Genomic DNA, 24,631 nt, shown 5'->3' on the forward strand with positions numbered 1-24,631 from the left:
ACTACAGTCTTCTTGCCTGGGAAATTCTATGGAGAGAGGAACCTGGCAGGCTACAGTCCATGGGGTTGCAAAAGAGTCGGACGTGACTTAGCCACTAAACGAACATAGGAATAAACAATCTTTAAAGTTTCTATCTGCTAAGAGATTATGATTTCATAACTGCTCAAATTATTTACCAATAATCTATAATAATTACCACCTAAATCTGAATACACTATTTTTGTCCAAACAGATCTTCAAAATAAAATGGCAAAAACTGGGACAGCTGAATAAAAACATCCTTGTCTCTGAAAAACATACATGTATTGCTTTATTTCTTTGATGGCTGTTTCAGTTCTCTCAATTCAGCTTCTGTTTCTGAATTTCCTCTATGATTTTTGGTCACAAAGTCAGTTGGTGACTCATCTCCTCATTCTTTAGAAAAAAAAAAAGTGGTTTGCTGTTGGATATCACAATTGTTTCCTCTATTTTTATAGTTTTGTCTTTTTATTTTAAACTTGCCAAACTTTCCTTCAGTTAAAAAAAAAACTGCTCAAGGAATAAGAGGTCTATTTTTTTCCCCCAAATTCTCCCTTATAACCTCTGGACTGTCTGATATTATTTCCTTAAGATTGGTCGCAGGCTCCTTTCATACAACAGTAGTTAAAGCCTCAGACTATGAGAACCAGAAAATAGAATTTACCCCAAATACCACATGAAGAGCTAAATACTTAGAAAACTTAAATGGCTTAGTTAAGACAAAATCCAGCAAAGAAAGAACTAGAACTCAAACTTCTTCATCACCATTATAATATTCTTTCCAGGACACAATATTGTCATCTATAATAAAATACCATTTGAACTTTCCAGAAATAATATTTGAATAATGTATTCTCTAGATTTGTAGTCTATAATTATGTATGAAATACCATAGGTAGATCTCTTGGGCTTCCTAGGTGGTGCTAGAGGTGAAGAACCCATCTGCTAATGCAGGAGACATAAGAGACACAGGTTCAATCCCTAGGTCAGGAAGATCCCTTGGAGAAGGGCATGGCAACCCACTCCAGTATTCTTGCCTGGAGAATCCTCATAGGCAGAGGAGCCTGGCAGGGTACAATCCAGAGGGTTGCAGAGAGTCGGTCACAGCTAAAGCAACTGGGCACAGCACACAAAGATCTCTTACTATTGTGAACAAAAAAACTCAATACTGCGTCCGTGTAAATCATTGCAATGCAGTTTACAGGGTGCACGGAGAGATGATCTATAATAAAACACTATGTGAACCACTGAAAAATAGGTACCTACTTCTTCAAGATAACCATTGACACAAGGTCATAAGTCAATGCCTAATTGAATCTAACATATAATGGCTCTTAATGTTCAGAAGAGAAGGAAAACTCATAGAATAGGGTGATCAGAATGGATTTATGGAGAAGAAGGTACTGAGAAATGTATAAACTTTAAAATTTTACTGCCAAATAATAACCCAAACATAAAAGTATATAAAATAAAAAATTAAGGCAAATATCACGTAACTACCTTCCTACCTGTCTCATAATTAACTTTTATGTTCATTTCTTCAGCCCTACCTTAGAGATAACTTCTCTATTAAATATGATGGCAGTCACATTTGTGCTTTGCTTTATATATATATAAATGAGGGCTTCTCCAGTGGCTCAGCAGGTGAAGAATCTGCTGGCAATGCAGGAGACACAAGAGATACAACCCACTCAAGTATTTTTGCCTCAAAAATCCCATGGACAGTGGAGTCTGGTGCGCTACAGTCCAAAGGGTGGCAAAGAGTTGGACACAACTGAGCAACTAAGCATATACATATATACATAGTTTTGTTCTAAACAATATATTTTCATTTTTGCCTGGTTTGGGATTTTTTAAAATTGGAAACTGGCAGCATGCCAGTTTCTGCTCAATGCTATGGTTTTACTAGTCACCCATGAAATCCATGGAACTTCATTTACTTTCAGTGCTGTATTCCATTGAATAAATATATCATTTATTAATTCACTCTTTCTTTGATGTGTTTTTGAGTTGTTTCCACATTTTTGGCTATTAGGAACAATGCTACTTTGAACATTTTTGTGTTTGAATCCTAGCCCACACAATCACCTTTAAGTATTCAATTGCTAGGTCATCAATTATGTGCACATTTAACCTTACAAGATAACTCTAATTTCATACCAAGAGGCTGTAATAATGTTCTTTTTTATCTGCTGGGCAAGTTCTTTCATGGTTACACCTCCTTATTGATATTTAGTGGTGTCAGACTTTAAAATTATAAACAATATGGTGAGTATGTAGTGGTTTCTCATTGTGGTGTTTGTGTTTCCCTGATTGCTAGTAAAGTTGAATTTTTTTTTTTTTATATGTTTATAGGTCACTTGGAGTCTTTCCTTTCTGAGATAGCTGTTCAGGTATTTTGCCTCAAGTTTTTTGAGTTGTGCTTTTTCTTATTTATTTGTAGGGATTCTTTACAGAGAGTAAAAATATGCCCTTTTATATTACAGATCAGTTTTCAGGGCCTAAGAGTTGGCTCTTCATTCTGTTAATGGGGTCTTTTGGTGAAGAGACAGTTTTAATTTTAATATAATCTCATTTAGCAATCTTTTCCATCCTGGTTAGCGTATTTTGGAAACACAGGCCAAAATTAGTGTATTCCAGCCTAGTCAACAGCGTAGACAAAACCATGAAACTTAGGCGAGTTCATGTGACGCTTACACAGAAGAGCACAAGGGGAATCGGGTTGGCCTTCAAGTCCTCAACCGTCAAGTTAAAAATCTAAATGTACTCCTTAGGCCTCTCCCTACAGGACTGTGAGGAATAGGTTCTGAACTGGGAAGATCCATGATCAGAGGAATGCTTTCAAGAGATAAACCCTATGGTATGTGAGTCTAAACTAGAAGGAAGAGATATTCAGGGCAGGGAAACCAGCTCCTAGGGCTGGCAAAACAGGCAGAAGACACAGGCTGCGCAGATGGAACTCTCCAGGCTTAGGACACAGAGCAACTAGAACGCGCATGCGTTCAGCATCTACACTGAAGGGCATACACTGGTCCCTAAGGGTGATGTCTAGAAGGCAGGGCTCCGAGACACGGGTGATGTGTATTCTAGGATATGAAGGAGGAAAGAGAAAGACATGTGCAAACACACAAAGGCCAATGAGATAACTTGCGAATAGAGACAAATTGCACAAAGTCCAAGAAGAATTAATAAATAAGATTAGATAGCCACAGTGAGGCCAGAAAACAGAAAGATTCCAGGGTTTTACTAAGCTAGATAAAGCTATACTGTGGTTACCATGAATTCTGGACCATGTTAACCAGTGTTAACACTGAACATGTTAGCCAGTGGCTTAACATGACAAGTTTATATCCTGCTCACGTCAAATGCACTGTAGGTGCAGGAGACACTCCAGAAAACTCTCCTCTGACTCAGCCATCTGGTCTGCTTTGATCCTGTGGCTCCACCATCCCAATAAAAGGGCTCTTTAGCTGCTCACATGCCAGACGAAGGAACTACTGGGGGGTCTTATCCAAAACGCCATGTCTCAAAAGTGAGACAGCCTTGCTAACCACAAGGGGACAAAAAGTGTAAGCCGCTGATGTGCACAAGGAGGAGAATTACCAGTGAAAATTAGAGGAGAATTTATACTTAATATTATAGACGAAGGGAGTCATCTGGAACCTGGAGGGAAAAGGATGAAATTACGTGCAGCTACCATTCCATGAGGCTCCGTCAGATGCAAGGGACGCTCTTACACATTCTCTTCTTTCATTCTCTTAATAATCCTATGAATGAAGCATTATTTCTTAACACACAAAGAAGCTAAGGATCAGACTGGTTAAGAAATGTGCCAAGTTCAGATACCCAGTAAATAGATTAGGATTTCACCTGCCTTTCCAGATCTGTGTTCTTTCCATGACACTGTTCTGTTGTAACCATGGGCATAAAGATTCGTTGGGTAGAAGCAGTTAAAGGCTATTTCAGGAAAGGCTGTGGAAGTTCTCTGCATATAATGTGGAAAAATCTATAGTAAAGTGCTAGAATGGGGACAGGCAATACTTGAATATTTAACTATTTAGGGAAAATAATTTTTTAAAAGATTACTATCTGAATGAATAGGCTAGGAAATAGTGATGATAAAAAGCTTATTTTATCTTCAGTCTTCTTGGGATGGGAAGGAGACACCATATAAAGAGAAACAGAGGCTGAAAAGGAGTACACGTTTGTAGGAAAAATTATAAACTTAGTTTCAGATATTTGAGGGAAATGAAACATCTAAGTATAAACATCTAAGAATATAGATCTAGATTTCTGGAGACAGATATTGAGTTTCATTTATAAATAAAAAGTATATTTAACAGTAGTTAAATATTTAAATATTATTAAATTATCTTTTCAACAAAGATAATTAGGTAACTTATAAAAGTCACTATAATTACATGCATATTAAGAAGCTCATTTCCCAAAATATTCCTCATGTGTAAATACATTGTCTTAAGATTCTGTAATAAACCCTATCAATCCCCAACTGAAAAGTATCTATGACCTCCATCACCCACTGAATTAAATCCAAATCCTTTAAGAAATAGGACATCTAACGTTCCAAGACATAACCATCCCAACTTGTCTTTGTTGATACAACTGCCTTCTAACCATCTTCCAAACTGGTCAAACTGCCTTCCTCTCAGGTTGAATGTGCCAGGGAGTATTTGAATGAGTAATTTCAGATTCTTCATTGTTCTCATAAGGATAAAACATAAGTTTAGGTACAGTACTAGTCATTTATGTATTTTGATTTTACCTTGATGGTTATAAACTATTGGCAGTAAGTTGTAAATAGCATATGAAAATTTACTGTCAGACAGGCCCCAATTCACTCTATGGGAATATATATCTTTTAGGTAATAATGACCCATTCAGACTGAAGACCTATACTGTACATGTGAACTGGCATTGCTTTCCCCTCCCCTAGCAAAATGGCAGAGTCAATTATTTTACTATCAATCAAAACTATTAATTTAGCCTCAAACAAGTCATTCAGAAATCTGAAATTAGGTCTTCTGTGATCTGGGAAATCTATGTACTGTCTGACTATAGACCATTTCTTCCATCTGTGCTTATCCTAAAAAGCAGTTTTTATGTTTCTTGTAGGCATATGAGTGAACCCTTTGGAACTGATGTGCGCAGTATCAGGAGGTTTGTACATTCACTCTGCTGCCAAGTGATGGAAAGATTTCCCTCTGTGCCTGAGAGCACAGTTGTTCCTACAACTGACAGTAAATCAGAAAAGTAAGTGAAAAATTCTCTTTGTTAATTTTTACAGAATAACAATCACTCAGTACTTGATTTTACAGAATAACAATCACTCAGTACTTGATTTTACAGAATAACAATTACTCACAATGAGTGAGCAGCTGAACTGGTTTCTTTCCTTCAGATAATGATTTGCTACTTAGGGTTGTATTTATTTGTCTTCTAAGACAAATAAGCTTCCATTCTTTCATCTTGAATATTGACAAAGCCACACTCTCGGATGTCGGACAGAATTTTTAAACTTCACCTAACTGAGATTTTGAATTTCTGATGTTTCCCCTGTAAACTGCTTCAACTTTCCTTTAAAATGACAACTCCACCCCGCAGTGACTCGGGCCAAAAACCTGGGTTGTCCTGGCTCTTGCTTTCTATCAGAGCTTCACATCCAGTCTGGCAGAAAATCCTGTGCCCTCTAGCTTTAAACTAGACCCACAGTTTGACCAGATCTGAGCTACTTTTCTACCACTTAACTGATCTCCTTGCTTTTACCCAGGCCTCCCTTACAGTCTGAAAGCCAGCAGCCAGAGTGACTATGGCCAGTGTACACAACAGAAATGTCACTATGTCAGTCCTGCAAAGACAAGGACTTAACCGTGACCTACATAATCTGGCCTCTGGGTTCCTCTCTCACCACTGCCTCCTTTTTCTCTTCTCTGGCCACATGGGCCTTCTGGATATTCACTGAACATCCCAGGCATGGTTTCCCTTAGGCCCTCGGCAACAGACTACACCCCTGCCTGAAATGCTCTTCTTTCAAATAAATGTATGATTTACAAGGGTTGTATAACATGCAAGTACAAAATTTTTTATCAACTCTATGGTGCTATATAAGTTTCTTTACTATTATTATTTTAATAACAAATATCTGTTGGCATTATGCCTTATTTCTTTAGAATGAATTTTATTTATCTATCCATTGGAATCTACCTAAAATACCATTTTTATTAAACAGCTTTAGTTAAAGCACTGGTAAAGTGTACTGGTTAAAAAAAAAATCTCTGAGACACTAATCTTTCAGGTGTGTGGAATGACTCTCAGTAAGATAATAATTACATTTTCTTAGTGCTCACTATGAGCCTGGCCCTAGATTTAAAATTCTTTATCTGTTTTAATCTTCATCTCAACTCTTTGAGATAGGAAATATTTTTTCCCAATTTAACAGATGAGAAAATTGAGTCCCCAAAGATTAAATAACATATTTAAACCCATAATCAGTAAATGTCAGTGGTCAAATCTAGGGCTGTCTCACTTCAACATCTTATACAGTTCTCCTTATTATACCTCACATCAAAACTGGAAAAATAGCACCATGAATTGATACAGACTGGTCTGACATATAATTCTCTTGAAAGTACTTAAACTGTGTTGGATTCCAAAGTAGCTTAATGATGAGAAAATGATTCCTTGTTAACACAAATGCTACCCTGTTTCCATATAGCAGCAAAGCAAATACGGGAAATTCCTGATATATGGTACAACATATGAAAACAAAGTGCCAAAGTAAATTAGAAATGCAATAGGGTAAAAGAAACATGAAACATGTTTGAAAAGACAAGGAGGAGTTCATTTAAGGGGAAAGAATTCCAGAATACTGTACCAAAAAAAATTCAAACACAGAAGGATCAGGTACTGCCTTTTTTCTGTCTGAAATGAGCTCTGATGAACTTGGATCATGAGATACCAAGTCCAAGTATTTGGACCATCTAAGAGCAGATTCATGCGGATTTGTTTCTAGTTGCCAAGCAAATGGCCACTTTATAGTTCAGCATATGTAGAGCTTTCTCCATCCTTTCCATCTGCCTGACATGTGAAAAGACAGCAAGTAGCTTTAGAGATACAAACGCATAGTAATGTCATCTGTGTTTTTCTATTTCTGGTCAAGAGAATGGACATGCTGATTGAAAAGGATACCAACAGATACAGCTGTAGATAGTTACCCTAAATTAGTGTGTGTTAAGACCAAAGAAGAGATGTTGTCATCTGGCTCAAGTGTCGAGCCCCTCACAGCTGAGGGAATAACTCAAGAGTCTATTACTTCTTGCTGGGAGGCACTGTTGACCAACTACCCTATATAGACACATCTATTCCACTTGTTGCAAAGCTTTTTAGAAATCATTAACTCAAAGCATCCTTGTAACTGATACATATCTGCAGAACACAAAGTAGCTGAAACATAACAGTTAAAAAAAAGAATGATCAAGTTTCAAAATGGAAGACTACCTGAAGAGTCTAGACATTATAAATAAAATACCATATTTTATCCTTTGGATGTCCAGGGAAAATACACATGTCTATTCACTTAATACACTTCAGGCTTTGCTAAAGTGTTTTTCATTTTAAAAATCTCTAATGATAGAACATTCAAAAATAATTAGAATCATGCTTATTTTCCACACACACAGAAGGAAACTATTCATAGTGCTAAAGTAGAAAAAAGACCAAATGATTAAAGTGGTTAAGGGTTCTTACATCTTGGTGAGAAAATATTTAACCTCTCTCTGGACATCAGAACTCTAAGTTAGCATGTTCTTTTAGTATGCCAAAGGCTAACTTGGAATCTGGGAACAATTGTTTTGCAAGACACTGTCTTAGTCAAGATTCCATGGGCATATGCTGAAATCTTCCATTTCATTTAATTTTAATATTTTTATTTAATATTTAATATTTAATATTTAATATTTTTCAACAAATATTTATTAAAGACCTACTATGCATGAGACACTACAATGAACAAGATTAGAGAAAGATCCTTCTCAGGGATCTTAGATTTTTTGTGAAGAAGGAGAACTCATAAGGGAATAAATGAGATGATCTTATACAATTATAAAACAAGAAAATACTGAGAATGCCTAAAGCCAGGAGGAATGCGTGTATTATTCAGGACAGACGAGGTTTGCTGCACTCACAAATAACCCCAAAGTCTGAGCTGTGTTAAAAAAAAGAAAAAAGGATTTCTTTTCCCCTCACAATACACATCATCATGGCTTAGGGTGGGGCTCAGCTGCCTATTCTCTCTCAGGGATGCAGCAAGAGGAAGGCTCCAAAGTAAAATGTCACTGACTGCAGTGACATGGGGAAGGATATGCAGCAAATTACACACTAGCTTCTAGAGGTTTCCACCAGGAGAGTCAGGTCATATGCTGTCACATTTCATTGACCAAAGCAGGTCACACGCTGCAACTAACTTTGAGGAGGCAGGGAAAGGCAATCCTACTGCATGCCTGGCAGGATGAGAACCAGAAGTCCTGGTGGAGGGCAATCATGATTATCGCAGTCCACTTTGAGCAGTCATATCACAGAAGCCTTCTCTGAAGTAACAGTATTTAAAGAGAGACCTGAATGAGGAGCCAGTTATAAACAGATCAGCAAAGTGGAAGGTGTCAGGAACAAACCAGCTCCATGTATGTGTGGGGGGCGGGGAGGGTGGGGGGGAGTGTAGAACAATGAGGGTAAGGCCGGATGATAACATATGCTCTTTCCAGACACATGACTACTGGGAAATTTTCCTAAGAAAATATTCATAAACATAGGCAGACATTAAGTGATATGTCACTATGTTGTTTCACAAGATGAAATACATTCAAGTCTTTTAATTAAACTATGTGATTAGACTGTTTAATCACATGACAATATTTTACAAAATGTGATAAGCCAAAATAATTAACCAACATGATTTTTTCTCTCATTTAAAACTAGAGCAATATTCAGTTTCAGGAGAATGCACACTCATCTCTTGCTTTATAATTTCAAATTGGTATACAATCCTGGAAAGAAACTCATTATCCAAAAACATAAAAATATATATAACTTTTGCATCAGTTAACTGTATCTCTGGGAATATGTCCTAAGGAAATAGTTAAGGATATGCCTGAAGATTATAAGATGTTCATTGAAGTATTGCTTGTAAAAACAAAAGGCAATAAAAAATTAAGTGTCCAAGATTATTATATATTTCTGAAAATCAATTGCTGTGCTTTCAAAGTAGGTTACAGATCATATGAAATACATAATCTTTTAAATATGCATAATCTACTTTTTTTAAATGTATATTTCTGCATATATATATATAAAAAAATTTTTTTTAAGATCATTCAGCAAGATATCAACAATGCTTATTTCTGGGTTGCTGAGATTTTGCATGTCTTTTATTATATTTCCTACTTTAATAAGTATTTCTCTGATAACAAGAATCTTCATTTTTAAGAAAACAATTATATAGCACATTAATAAACACTACTGTATATAAAAGCACATTTTGTAACAGTTTTTTAACAACAACTATGTTTTTATGAGTGTGTTGTAAAGCTGTGGTTCTAACCACATGCTGTCTCATACATGACAGCATATAAATATGTACATACACACATATATAAACAAATATAAAAATATATATAATTGTGCTGAATAACAGTAGGAAAATTTTTTCTTTTGTGTTGTTTTTCTGTACCTGAAAAGTTTACTATAATAGTCATGTTACTTTTATGGCATGAATTTTTTAAACAATATTAATAAGTCTTACTTGCCTGCAGAGTTTCTATCATGATTTTTCTTGCAAATCCTTCACACAATGCAGGATTTAATGCTCCCAAAAGCCACAACCCTCTCATTTTGACTCTCTACTTCACAGGGGTTCATATCAAAAGAGATGATGTATTTAGGTTAAAAGGTTATTCTAGTTTTCTCTCACCATTATGTTATCACCGTGCGGCAACTTAACATAAGTCTGATAACTCAATAAAATTCTCACAATTCATTGGTCCATTAAACAGAGCATAAAAAGCAATAAATTCTGAAAACAAGTCTGTCAAACTTTAAATTATGGGTTAAAATGTATTTATTGAGAATCTATTATATGATGAGATCTGGGAGATATACTTGGGCTCTTCCTTTGAAGAATTTATAAACCAGTGTGAAAATGTGAAAGTGCAAGTCATTCAGTTGTGTCTGACTCTTTGTGACCCCATGGACTATAGCGTCCATGGAATTCTCCAGGCCAGAATACTGGAGTGGGTAGCCTTTACCTTCTCCAGAGGATCTTCCCAACCCAGGGATCGAACCCAGGTCTCCCACATTGCAGGCAGATTCTTTACCAGCTGAGCCACAAGGGAAGCCCACATGAAAAATAATCATAGAATAGTAAAGGGCATCACTGTGTATCAGAACACTGTTTAACTTCCAATATCTGAACTCTGTTCTATTTGTGGATAAGCTCCTTTTTGGTGGGAGGCAAAGGGATGAGATATTTTCTCTCCTGAGCCCGTGATAAACAGCTATGGCTGGGGAGCGTGGCAGAGATTTCACTAAATACTTCTACCTAGAACTCTGACACTGAATTTCTGATGAAAGAGAGACAGAGTCCAAGAGAGATTGAATTTACCAATGGCAATAGTTTACAATGTTCAGGTACAACAATGCTCAGCCAAGATTTTCTCACCTGACTGTTCTGCAGACCTTTGCTTGAGCTTCCTGCTATCTAGCCTTTCTTATTTCACTCTCCATTTTTAAGCCTTGCTGTCAATACATTCTGTTGATTATGTGAACTACCCAATATAGTTCTGCATCAATTAACTAGAATCTGTTTCTGTTGCTTGTAATCAATAATTTGACTGGTATAATGGGATGCAATTACAGGCTCTGTAATGGTAATATTGGTTAACTATATTGATATTGGTAATAAATTAGAGACTTAAGCTAAAGATTTTCTCTTTTATATTCCCAATCAGATTGAGTCTTCCCAAGACATCTATAAAGTAGGTATTCTTATTTTTACTTTGTCAAGAAAATCTGAAGATTGATTAGTTAACCTGCCAAACAGAGCTGGCAACTGATAGAAATGACATGTGAATCTAGGAAGTAAGCTTCAGAGCCCAGGCCCTTGGCCACTACATAGTATCCACCCTTCTTCATTACATAGCTGGGGTCATCCATGTAGTATCAATCTGTGAAGAAGGTCAAGAAGTTCTTAGATTTACCTCATAGAGGGTCAAGGAAGAATTCCACACATAAGAAAGCAAAATTTCTGAGATAAACATGAAGACATCATGATGCATTTTGTCAGCCATAGAGGGAATAGGTTTCTATTAAGAATAAGACTGGTTTGGTGGCATAGAACCAAACCTTAGAGAGCTGTGAACATCATAGTTTGAAAGTGGTTGTCTTAACAAAATGATAGTATCTAAGCTGTGAAAATGGTATGAAAAATGCCATTGAATTTAATGACTAAAAGACAGGTGAGCTTAAAATGTGTACAACAGATCATCTTTAGTTGTTGCATTACCACAATTTCAGCAGCTATAAAAGAAAACTAAAATGTATAACACTGTAGATTGTGATTACTATCAGTAATACGCATGGAAGTCACAACTTGACCTGTTCATTAGATGAAGGCAGATGAAGATCTAACAAGTCCTTGAACCTCACCTACCCTGTAACCTCTTCCCACAAGAGTCATTTTAAAGGGCTGGCTGGATGCCTCTAATAAGCTTTTGAGCTTTGTTCTAACTACATTAGAGTTAATTGACTATTCCAGAGAATGCTTAGCTCATGGTCATCATTATCAATATTTATTGAAGCTTTCCCTCTGGACTTTACAGAGTATAGTAATGTACTCTCTCAGAATAGAGAGGAAAAGACTTATTTTTTTCCCTCACATCTAATATAGTTATATCTAGAACCCCTCCATTACTACCACTGTTATATCCCTTTTAGAAAAGATATAAGGAAAACTATAATCAGTGAAAAAAATATGTGGAGCTAGTGATAAAGAACCCACCTGCTGATGGAGGAGACATAAGAGATACCAGTTCAATCCCTGGGTCGGGAAGATCCCCTGGAAGAGGATCTGGCTACCCACTGCAGTACTCTTGCCTGGAGAATCCCATGGACAGAGGAGCCTGGTGGGCTACAGTCCATGGGGTCTCAAAGAGTCGGACACGACTGAGCAAGTGAGCATGCACACATGCAAGAGAGAAGGACTGCTTTGGCCAAATAGCACCGCTGCAAGAGTTACCTTGCTGGACCACACTGCAACTGGGCTCAAAGCCCATTGGGCAGACTTAACTACAGCAAAAACCTCTCAGACTTTGAAACAATCCACCTCTAGGTACCAGACGGTGGAGAGAACTTGGCTCATCTCCGAGTTGCTCTAAAGAAGTTGACAGGTATTCTTAAGAGACACTGTGGTACATAAAGTGTCTCTAGGGCTCACCAAATCATACTTAGAAATAAGGAACATACATCAAACAATATAGCGAGATGACAACCTGTTCTGTGTAATCATCTTAAATCACTGTCAAAGAAACGTATCCACACAAAGGTAATAAACTTCTCAAATCCCTGACAGGAAAAGGTCAGAAAAGAAAATTAGTGGAAGAGGCTGAGGAGCCAAACTAGAGATGGCAAGGCAGAGGCAGCCACACGCAGCTCCAGCTAAGTGTTGTCATGTGGAAACGCCACCCTAATGTTACTGGATCTTCCAGTTTTTCTAGAGAAGTTAGGAATCCAGCTTTTTATGTAAAATATTTTTATTTTTAAAGGTTAGCAGCTAATTAGTGTTTTTTAAATACTGTGAGCCAAGCTAAGTTTCTATGGAGTCTGAAGTCAGCCTGGGGCTGCCAAATTAAGACAACTCATCTACATAAAATCAGACAAGACATTTCCTCTTAAGTCTTCCTCAAAGAGAGGTCACATGATCTTTTCATCTGCCGGTGGACATTCAGGTCATTTCTACGTCCTGACGATTGTAAATAGTGCTGCAAGGAACATTGGGATGCAATGAACATTTCTGATTATGGTTTTCTCAAGGTCCATGCCCAGGAGTGGGATTTCTGGATCACATGGTAGTTCTATTTTTATTTTCTTAAGGAACCTCCATAGTGACTATACAGATGAGTGGATGAAGAAGATGCGGTACATATATACAATGAAATATTACTCAGTCGTTGAAAAGGAGAGAAATTTGTAACAGAGTTTGATGAGGATGGACCTAGAGTCTCATACAGCGTGAAATAAATCAGGATGAAAAAAAACAAGTATCATATATTAATACATCGTTGTTGAATCTAGAAAAAAGGTACAGATGAACCTATTTGCAGGGCAGGAATAGAGACAGAGAGAACAGATGTGTGGACACAGGGTGGGGAAGCAGGGTAGAATGACCTGGGTGATTAGGATTGACATATATACACTAGCATGCGTTAAATATATAGCCAGTGGGAACCCGCAGGGTAGCACAGAGAGCTCAGCTCCGTGCTCTCTGATAACCTGGATGGGTGGGATGAGGGGCGGGTGGGAGGCAGATCCAAGAAGGACGGGCTCTATGTACACATATAGCTGATTCGTTCGGTTGTACAGCGGAAACACAACACTATAAAGTAACTCTACCCCAATAAATAAATAAGAAGCCACACAATCTTTTCTCTTTAGATTGGAAATCAGTTTTCACCTCCCTATCCTAAGAGAAACTTCACCTACTTGAGGGTCTTCTCTCAGAGCATACTGGCAGAGCAGATGCCAGCCAATCTACGTATCATAGAAACATGGAACTGAGGAAGGATCTTAAATCAGAATGTCAGGAAGGCGATGTAAAACATCGAACACGTTTAAGTTTGGATTCACAAATATCTATGCTTAAATCCTATACTTGCTTGACATTTAGTTTCTGTATTTTCTCTCTGGGTTTGAGTATTCTCATCCATACTTTGAGCCATGTACCATTGATAACAATTAAGTAGGAGAAAAATATGTAAGATATGTAAAATATCTACAACAGGTATAATTTTTAGATTCTGAAAAGAGGTCAGTTCCTTGCCTGCTATGAATGCAGCAGGACAGATGAAAAATGTAAGAGCTGGCAATAGACAGTTTGTCTCTAGCCTTCCTATAAAGTTGCAGTATTAGTTAAGGTTATAAGTACTACTACTAATTCTTAAAAAATAATGTCAGATGAGAGCAGAACTTTATTTCCCTCATATAAAGGTCTAAAGGCAGATACTCTAGGATGATTAATGGAAGCTCTGATTCATCATCTCTTTGGGAACCTGGGCTCCTTGCAACCACCATTCTGCCATAGCTGGGCTATGACTCTGGTCCACATAGTTCAGGTTGGGTGTCTACCTTCCAGGTAGCACAATGGAGAAGAGGAAGAGATAGGGGAGACGAAGGGGCTTCATTATCTGTCTCTTAACAGAGGTTTCCCCTAACTGCCATAAGATAGTCAGCCTATATTATATTTGCAAGAATTCAGAATATGATAATCTTTTGCTACAAAGGACTCTGGGATACGTAGTCTGTATTCTGAGTGGCCATATACTGCACTAAAATTTGTCACTGTGGAGAAAGGGAAGATGAGTTGTTGGGGAGAAACAGTCATTCGTGCTTCAGAGACCTTTCTATCTAAGGAGGCAAAGGAGTAACCACATATGCCCATTCTCATCCTACTGATTGTCCTCATTACAAACAAACTTCTCTCCACCTTTCTATTTTTTTTTTTTCATTCTTTTGGGAGATATGAAAGGGGATTTCAGGTTGGATGAAGCACAAGCTGGAATCAAGATTGATGGGGAAAAAAAAGAAGACTGCTGGGAGAAATATCAATAACCTCAGATATGCAGATGACACCACCCTTATGGCAGAAAGTGAAAAGGAGCTAAAGAGCCTCTTGATGAAAGTGAAAGAGGAGAGTGAGAAAAGTTGGCTTAAAATTCAACATTCAGAAAACTAAGATCATGGCATCTGGTTCCATCACTTCATGGAAAATAGATAGGGAAACAATGGAAATAGCGAGAGACTTTATTTTCTTGGTCTCTGAAATCACTGCCAATGTTGAATGCAGCACTGGAATTAAAAGACACTAGCTCCTCAGAAGAAAAGCTATGACCAACCTAGACAGCATATTAAAAAGCAGAGACTTTACTTTGCCAACAAAGGCCCATCTAGTCAAGGCTATGGTTTTTCCAGTAGTCATGTAAGGATGTGAGAGTTGGACTATAAAGAAAGTTGAAGGCCGAAGAATTGATGCTTGAACTGTGGTGTTGGAGAAGACTCTTGAGAGTCTCTTGGACTGCAAGAAGATCTAATCAGTCCATCCTAAAGGAAATCAGTCCTGAATATTCATTGGAAGGACTGATGCTGAAGCTGAAACTCCAATACTTTGGCCATCTGATGCGAAGAACTGACTCACTAGAAAAGACCCTGATGCTGGGAAAGATTGAAAGCAGGAGGAGAAGGTGATGACAGAGGATGAGATAGTTGGATGGCATCACCAACTCGATGGATGTGAGTTTGAGTAAGCTCCAGGGAGTTGGTGATGGACAGGGAGGCCTGGTGTGCTGCAGTCCATGGGGTCGCAAAGAGTCAGACATGACTAAGAGACTGAACTGAGAGGGGATGGTAATGAGTGGAGGGCATGGGTTTCCACATTAAAAAGCAAATGCTTTTCTCAAGCTCTGTTGTCCATCTTTGGTTGCTTTTGTGTGTGCCTCATTACTTTCAGCAACAAACTAAGATGTATAATTAATGGGGGAAAAGGTTTTATTTTCTTTTAAACGTTAATGTTTGTAGCAGCACTGCTAGGTTTTTCAGATTTAATGTACATCTTAAATTCTCATGATGAGTGTGGAAGAACTAGAGGCAAGTGCTTCTCAGCAGAAGCCTGACCATTTCTTTCCTCACACAATTGGCTGTTCTCTCTCAATTACAGACCTTTAGATGAAGGAGCAAAGTATCTGATGCATCACAGAAGTTTACTACAAGAGTGATGAGCGGGAAGGGAAGGGAGAAAAGGAAAAAAAGAAAAAGGAAAGAGAGACAAAGAAAACAGAAGGGAGGAAAGGAAAAACTGCCTCTAAAAATACCATAATCTCTTCTATGACTCCCCAAAAATCCAGCCATGAAACCAGAAATTATTTCACCATCATGAAGCAGGAATTCAGTGGCTACTTACTGCCAAGGCCTTCTTCAGATGGAGCTAAAATCTACACGAATATAAGTTCCACTTACGCTTGTTCTACCTGGCCCTCTCCAGAACCAGAAACAATTTCCATGGGATGAATTTTAGGCAAGTACTTTCTATCTAGAAAAAGGATCACATCATTTTTTTAATGTATTTATGTATCTGGTTTTTCAATGGCAATAAGGCTTGTGTATCTTACACATAGAGAATACTATATACCCAAAGCAGCTACACCTTGTTCAAAGGATGAAAATGAATCATAACAAAGCTCTCCCCTTCTTTAGAACTCACATAATGGTTAAAGAGTCAGGTTATCATGGAAGCAACCCAGATGCCCATCAGCAGACGAATGGATGAGGAAGCTGTGGTACATATACACAATGGAATATTACTCAGCCATTAAAAAGAATTCATTTGAATCAGTTCTAATGAGATGGATGAAACTGGAGCCCATTATACAGAGCGAAGTAAGCCAGAAAGATAAAGACCATTACAGTATACTAACACATATATATGGACTTTAGAAAGATGGTAACGATAACCCTATATGCAAAACAGAAAAAGAGACTCAGATGTATAGAACTGACTTGTGGACTCTGGGAGAAGGCGAGGGTGGGATGTTTCAAGAGAACAGCATTGAAACATGTATATTATCTAGGGTGAAACAGATCACCAGCCCAGGTTGGGTGCATGAGACAAGTGCTCGGGCCTGGTGCACTGGGAAGACCCAGAGGGATGGAGTGGAGAGGGAGGTGGGAGGGGGGACCGGGATGGGGAATACATGTAAATCCATGGCTAATTCATTTCAATGTATGACAAAAACTACTGTAATGATGTAAAGTAATTAGCCTCCAACTAATAAAAATAAATGAAAAAAAAAAAGAGTCAGGTTATAAGAAAAACAAAAACACACACAGAAAAAATACGTGCGTGTATCCAAAGATACACAAAAGAAAGTACATAAAAATAATTTTGGTGAAGGGGCTCATAATGTTAAAATTCTTCACTGAAACAACAGGCCAATGTTAGGATCTTAAATCGCTGCTCTCCAAACCTCTTATGACTGCAAAATCAGGTCAGATATTTCCGTCAGACAACCAAATTGTTTCAGTGCAGGATAAAGGGAAGTGGGGGGTTAGAGAAATTATTCCAGGAATAGGTATGAGTATAATTTACACTCAGGCGTTTGTTCTAAAAAAAAAGAAAAAAGTAGACATAGTGAAACTATGCTTTATTTATGTGCACTACAGCTAACAGTAAATTACACTGAAAGTGAAGAACACACAGGGCTAGCCAGAGCTATTTACTGCTTTGTCATGATGAGATATTAAAACAGAGTTGCTGCTAAGTTTCAACAGAGCAGCTAAGGCCACAGTTAATGTGAAAGTAATCATATACTTTCCTAATTTAGATCATCAAAATGGACACCCCCAAATAATAAAGTAGGCTATGAAGTCTCTTACCTATAATATTTAGGATTTATAAAATTATTATTCTTCTTCCTAGACTTGCTAAACAGGCATTCCTTTTTGGAAGTGTTCCCCACACATGTGCAATGTTCATTTTAAATAAACTGTTTAAAATAACACATTTTCTGGACATGTATGTACATTGTGGAAAAATAAAATAAAATATGCCTATCACCCCATGGTAGGAAAAAAAAATTCATGACCAGTGGTAGACAAACTTCACACCATCCAAAAATAGCATTAATGTCTGCCAGTAAATCCAAGGTTTGCAAGGAACGAAAAATTTGACTTCTCTTACTTTTTTTAATGTCTTCAGAAAACGGAGGTCACTATCAGTTGCAGAAGAGATATCCAATTGTGATTCACTCATTTCTTTAAAAGGAAATGTAAAATCTGCATATTATAAGAAATAATCAAAGTATAATACAGTTACTCGGGAAACCATCATATCTTTGAATTTACAGATAATTATTAGAAAGGGTTTTCTCTCCTGATATTGACCTACATTTTTTCTATCAGTCTGTCCTTCTGACAACCACATGTCTATATGCAATAGACAGACACACAAACAACGATGTATAATAGCTGTATACATATATTCAGTTGTACAATTAAAATATTCCCTCATATATGTATATACAGAAAAAAATAAGCAAAAACACCACACATAATCCTTCCTTTCTTCTTCATGGTTATAACTAGCCTTTCCTCCTGAATTCCATTTTAAAATTGTCAAATATGAATGCATAAACCCAGAATATGATTCTACTCTCAAAGCATAGGTCTCATAGAGTGGCACAATGTAGCTAATCTATACAGTCTTCCTAGAAACACTTTTAAAGTAAAATTCATGGTAAAAATGGGTAGACCCTTCTGTTAAATCTCATTGTACAAGTTATTTTTCCAGGTCAATTGTCCACTTTTACCAAATGAATCTGCTTTGAGAAGCCCTTGAGGAATTCAGATTGACTCAGTCTCATAAAATTGTAGGGTTATTATATCATTGGTTGTTTTGTTTTGCCTTTGCTGGACTAACATGCAACAAAGGCCTGATTTCAACTTTCTTCTCAATAAAATTAGAAAATCAGCCAGGCATCACTTAGCTTTGATTTGTATGATGTTGCTACGTGTTTCTAATTGTTACTGATAAATTACCTGTTTAGTTTGGTAGGCATGCGTTTGTGACTTCTATACATCCAGTGGGTCACCCTAGAAGGTAATCTTTTGTTGACATTTTACTTTATAAAGCTTACTCTACTTTCTGTGTCCAAAAAAAAAAAAAAAAAAAATATTCTATTTGAAACAGAGCCATCGTCTCATTCCAGGAAGAGGGAAGGATATCAAGAGTTTCCATGGCAATCAGTTGATGAAACTAAATTAGGCAGGAAACCTCTTCAGAATGCAAAGTAGTGTTGCAAAACAGAGGGATTTGAAATAGCCAGGAAGTGTGTCACAGCAAAACGAAAGAAACGGAGATATGAATACCTCCATAATGTAAACTTTCCAACTTTAAAATAAACAACGAAAAACTTGCCTTTGTCCTATAAAAATAAACTTCCAAACAACTGTCATCTCTCATCAAGTCTTTTGTTTCAGTTGGTTTTAGTTTTTTAAGTCTTATCTCCTGCAATCAACAGCATGTAAGAATATAAATCTAGTTGTTTATGTAGCTAAGAAAAAAATGTCTTTTACATTATTGCTGTTAAATTTAGTTTGTGACCCATTGTGATAAAATTGTACAAACTTTACAGTTCAACAGTGAGGTCAGAAGGAACAAGTGAAATTTATTTTAATGCAGAAAGAAGAAATAAGATTAGTTGAAACTTAAAAAAATAGGGCTCTTTGTGGAAATTTATATTGATGTTTTAAAAATGTCATTTTGCTTTCTGGAGAAGAATGAAAATAGAAGACATGGAATAAACCAGTGGTGCTTCATCTACTACTAACTGCCAAAACTTCACAATAGTTTGCTTGGAAATATGATATTGACCTGGAAGAATAACTATTTTCAGAAGCTCTTCAGGCCACCTAAATCATCTGAAGCCTTCTTTCTCTCTTTAAGAAAAAGGTTCTCTTTTCTGAATTGTCTTTTCTGTCTCCTGAGGAAGGAGGCTGTTGTTAGAGCAAGCATTTCCAAAACAGATATACCCCAAAAATTTTCCAATTATTTCTAAAAAATCCATGAATCACTGGAGAGTCTAATTTTAGGTTAATTCAGTACTTGTTTAAATTATGGGGTTTCTTTTGATAACACATAAAATAAACTTAAGAATAAATATACATTGCAGAAGAGGAAGGTTTTATAGATTTTTACCTCCAATATCCTGGCCTTAATTTCAATGTGAGTTTTAAAGCACGATCACAATAAGAACATTGCGGGGGGGGGGGGGGGGGCAGATATTTTCATACCAAGTGATTGATGGAATTTCTCTAGCATCACTGGGCTAAGTTTTCCTCATTTTGTTTCACTTTTTGAACTAGAAACAGCTTTATACAAGCACAGCTTTGTATAAAGGTGGTATGTCTTCATATCGCACACAGACACACACTCACACTACTATACATACAGAGAGAACACGGTTTTAAGGACAGTGCCTGTATGCAGCAGGTGCCAGGGAGATGCCCACCTAAGAATGTTATCAGAAATTTGATTTTTCTAGTCACTGGCCATTGGATCCCATCACTATCATCTTCCCATATCTTTTCCCATTGTATTTCCCAAATTGCTAATCTCACTGGTAGAAAAACATAACAAGATGTTTTTAAATACAACCTCTTAAAAATCTACTCTAACCTGGGAAGTGTTTTTCTATAAGCTAGAAAGAAAAACCAGCAGGAGGTTGTCTTAGTTTGGGTTTAGCAGACAGAGACAAGGATCTGAGTGCAACTGGTTTATTTGGGAAGTGATCTCTGGAGGAAGAGTAAAGGAATGGAAAGTAAAATGAAAAAGGAAGGAAGACCCTGCTGGGGATGGGCATGAGCAGATGAACCTGGTGGGAATTTGGGCTCATCCTACTGAGATATTTTAAGAATTTGTGCAGAACATTCCTTAGAACCAACCCAGCAACAGAAGGAAAGCTGGGGTGTTTACCCACCAGCTCCCAGCCCTTATTAGTTGAGGGCGATTCCTGAGGTGTTAATTCCCTCACATCCCTAGCCTGTACCTCTTGGACCTACCATATCCCATGGTCAGAGAACACACTCAGGCAGAGAGTCAGAGGACACTTCATTCATCCTGAAGAGCCGAGTGACTCAGAGCGCCTCAGTGATGGTCACTCAGTCACGTTCAATTCTTTGCAACCCCATGGACTGCGCAGCCAGCCAGCTCTTCTCATTGATGTCTCCAGCACTGCAGGCAGATTCTTTACCACTGAGCCATCTCAGAAGCCCCTTATAAGTTCTAGAAATTTGCTATACAACAACAGCGCCCCAGGCAGTGTTAGCATTAGTCACTCAGTCGTGCCCAACTCTGTGAGACCAGGGACTGTAGCCTGCCCAGCTCCTCTGTCCATGGAATTCTCTAGGCAAGAATACTGGAGTGGTTAGCCATTCTCTTCTCCAGGGGATCTTCCCCACCCAGGGATCAAACCTGGGTCTCCGGCACTGCAGGTGGATTCTTTACCATCTAAGCCAGAGGGTCTTAAATGTTAATAATTCAGGCATTTTCTAGGGTTGACTAGCCATAGTGTGATGTCTAGAAACATCTCACAAAGCAGACCAAGTCTTCCTTCAGTAGGACTGCATAATAAACAGTGCCTGTTTTCACATGGTCCTTGGGGACAACCACATTTTGCCCATAATAATGAAGAGGTCCTCCTAACCAAAATGTCTGAATAGATCTGAAGAGAGTTCTTTGAGTTACATTTAGATGTAACAAAATGGAAGGAGACACAATGCAGAATGAGAGCTGTGTAATGTGTCCTGTATTGTTAACTTGTACATAAATACATATCCAAAAATTTAAACAGTGCAGGGTGCAGTCATGCTATTAACTTCTAAATTCTTTCATTAGAGGAATCAGTGGAACTGGTTTCACTATCCATCTGGTCCTTTCTGCTATCTCTTTTTTTTTTCTTAACTAGGTGCTCACACATTTCAAGGTACTTGTGTGCCTCCATGGGAAGACATCAGAATGACTGCTTCTCTGATGCTAAACTCTTAATCATAACTTCAGAGAAAGCTGTTTCCATTTATTTTTACTGAAAACACACCAAGTCTTTTCAACACTATCCCTAAAGAGACTGCTTTTCTTTGAGCACATTTTTTCTCAAAATACTTGCTGTTTCCTTAAGAATAACAATTCTTTATTCACAGAGCATTGCAATTCCCAACTCCATCTTTCTGATATACCCAAGATCATCAATGAGAAGAATTTTTTCCTACTTTGGCTTTCAATGGAGAAGGCAATTTTACAACATTTTACCTCCACATGCAGAAGTTTCTAAATTCTGGAGCATTTTCTATGAGTCAGTAATCTACAATCTAATAATGCCCTTGGAGTTAGCTGTCTGAGGTTTTACTATAACAACCTTATACTCACTGATTTGCAGGAGAGGCTGGCATTAAAGAAGAGACACTGTGCCTACCCATTGCCCCAAAATTAGCTACAGTGCAGGCCTAAACTAAAATTCATACAGTGTTGGCTATAAAATTCTGTTTTCACCCACTGTGTTACACTTCTGCCTAGCAACTACCCATATTATAGTCTAGAGATATTAGCATCTCAATAAATATCAATTATTGCATCCCTCAGTGGTTTTAATATCTCAATTGTGCTGATGTTTCCATCTTGAATTTATTCTGAGTCTCTCAACAAAGGTGGGTAATTAATGATTAATTTGTGACCAAATAATGACAGAAGTCATTAATAATAGAAAGAATTCTATTAATAACAGAAATCACTAATAATAGAAAATAACGAAGAAACTATAGCAAATTAGTCCCAGTCCTGATTTTTACTAACAGAGAACTCTGACAGCATCCACACAAATGCACTAACCAATCAGCAGCATACTGTGTACACAAGCAACTTATAGAAAAGGAGTATCCTATCTTGAGATCATAGACAAAAAAAAACAAAACAGACATTCAATTCAGAATGATAGTATGTGAATGTAGTTCAAATTTTAAGCTTTAATTTCCGTTATTCAGTTCTATGGCTTACTACAGCCAAGTAGCTTATTTATAAAAAGTATGACTTACTAGGGGTTTCCCTGAGGGCTCAGCAGGTTAAAAAATCCACTTGCAATTCAGGAGATGCAGGAGACATGGGTTCAATCCCTGGGTCAGGAAGATCCCTGGAAGAGGAAATAGCAACTTACTTCAGTATTCCTGCCTGAAAAATAAGACAAAAACACCAAAAGAACATGTAACATAGACAAGATTCTTCATAACTTAATGATGTGCAGCTCAAAGCAGTGACAAGATTAGTTTTAAAGTAATTATTCCACAGTTCAGCTAATTTTAAATCCTGAACCTGGAAGATGAATATCTGAAATTCCTATGAAAATCAATAATCTTCCAGCAATGATTTAACTATGTCCTATTACTAACATTAAAAATAGAAAAAATGTTATGAGCAGTGACACATTTGTTTACCACTATCTAGCAGGACTGGGATGAGGCTGACATTAGTCAAAGTAAGACTATTTAATTACCACATCTACATATAGAAATAACTCCTTCTTGAAAGCACTTTTTTAATACATTTGTGTTACTACACTTTAAAGGAAGTAAGCAATTTTCCTTCATTGTGTATTTATCATTTTCTTTTCTCCAAAACTTTGGTCACTCACTACATTATGAAATCATTCCTTTTATGTTACCACCATTCTAATGGATCTTTGAATAGGATATTTTAAATAAATTTTAGAATAATTTTTTGGGCTTAATTTATGAAATGAGCTGAATTTCTGCTAAGGGGTTAACTTGATCAAATGAAAAAGAATTCTGAGTTTACTTTTTGTAACTCCTCAATTTGTATTGTCATTTTTGTTCAGTCCCTCAGTCGCATCCAACTCTTTGTGACCCCATGGACTGCGGCACTTCAGGCTTCCCTGTTTTTCAACATCTCCTGGAGCTTGTTCAAACTCATGTTCATTGGGCCAGTGATGTCATCCAACCATCTCATCTTCTGCCATCCCCTTCTTCTCCTGCCTTCAAGCTTTTCCAGCATCAGGGTCTTTTCCAATGAGTCAGCTTTTTGCATGAGGTGGCCAAAGTATTGGAGCTTAAGTTTCAGCATCAGCCCTTCCAACGAATATTCAGGGTTGATTTCCTTTAGGATGGACTGATTGGATCTCCCTGCAGTCCAAGGGGCTCTCAAGAGTCTTTTCCAACACCACAGTTCAAAAGCATCAATTCTTTGGTGCTCAGTTTTCTTCACAGTCCAACTCTCACATCCATACATGACTACTGGAAAAATCATAGCTTTAATTATATGGACTTTTGTTGACAAAGTAATCTCTCTGCTTTTTAATATGCTATCTAGGCTGGTCATAGCTTTTCTTCCAAGGAGCAAGGGTCTTTTAATTTCAAGGCTATAGTCACCATCTGCAGTGATTTTGGAGCCTAAGAAAATAAACTCTGTCACTGTTTCCATTGCTTTCCCATCTATTTGCCATGACGTGACTAGACCAGATGCCATAATGTTCATTTTTCGAATGTTGAGTTTTAAGCCAGCTTCTTAACAATCTTCTCTATCACCTTCATCTAGAGGCTCTTTAGTTCCTCTTCACTTTCTGCCATAAGGGTGATATCATCTGCACATTTCAGGTTATTGATATTTCAAAAAGCATGGTATTGGCACAGAAACAAACTCATAGATCACTGGAACATAATAGACAGTCCAGAAATAGAAACTCACATATTTGTGGTCAATTAATCTATGTCAAAGAGG

The 24,631-nt window shown here is 37.4% G+C and overlaps 1 long non-coding RNA gene across 1 annotated transcript in view; it reads right to left on the minus strand.

Moving 5' to 3' along the window:
• LOC139036017 (uncharacterized) overlaps nt 1-24,631 on the minus strand; it is a 381,278-nt gene that overhangs the window by 214,845 nt on the left and 141,802 nt on the right. The window contains exon 4 of the long non-coding RNA XR_011488704.1: nt 22,936-23,030. This is a non-coding gene — a long non-coding RNA (uncharacterized lncRNA). The remainder of the gene's footprint in view (nt 1-22,935; nt 23,031-24,631) is intronic.

Source organism: Odocoileus virginianus, chromosome 1, assembly GCF_023699985.2.
Source record: "Odocoileus virginianus isolate 20LAN1187 ecotype Illinois chromosome 1, Ovbor_1.2, whole genome shotgun sequence".
In the NCBI taxonomy this organism is placed as follows: Eukaryota; Metazoa; Chordata; class Mammalia; order Artiodactyla; family Cervidae; genus Odocoileus; species Odocoileus virginianus.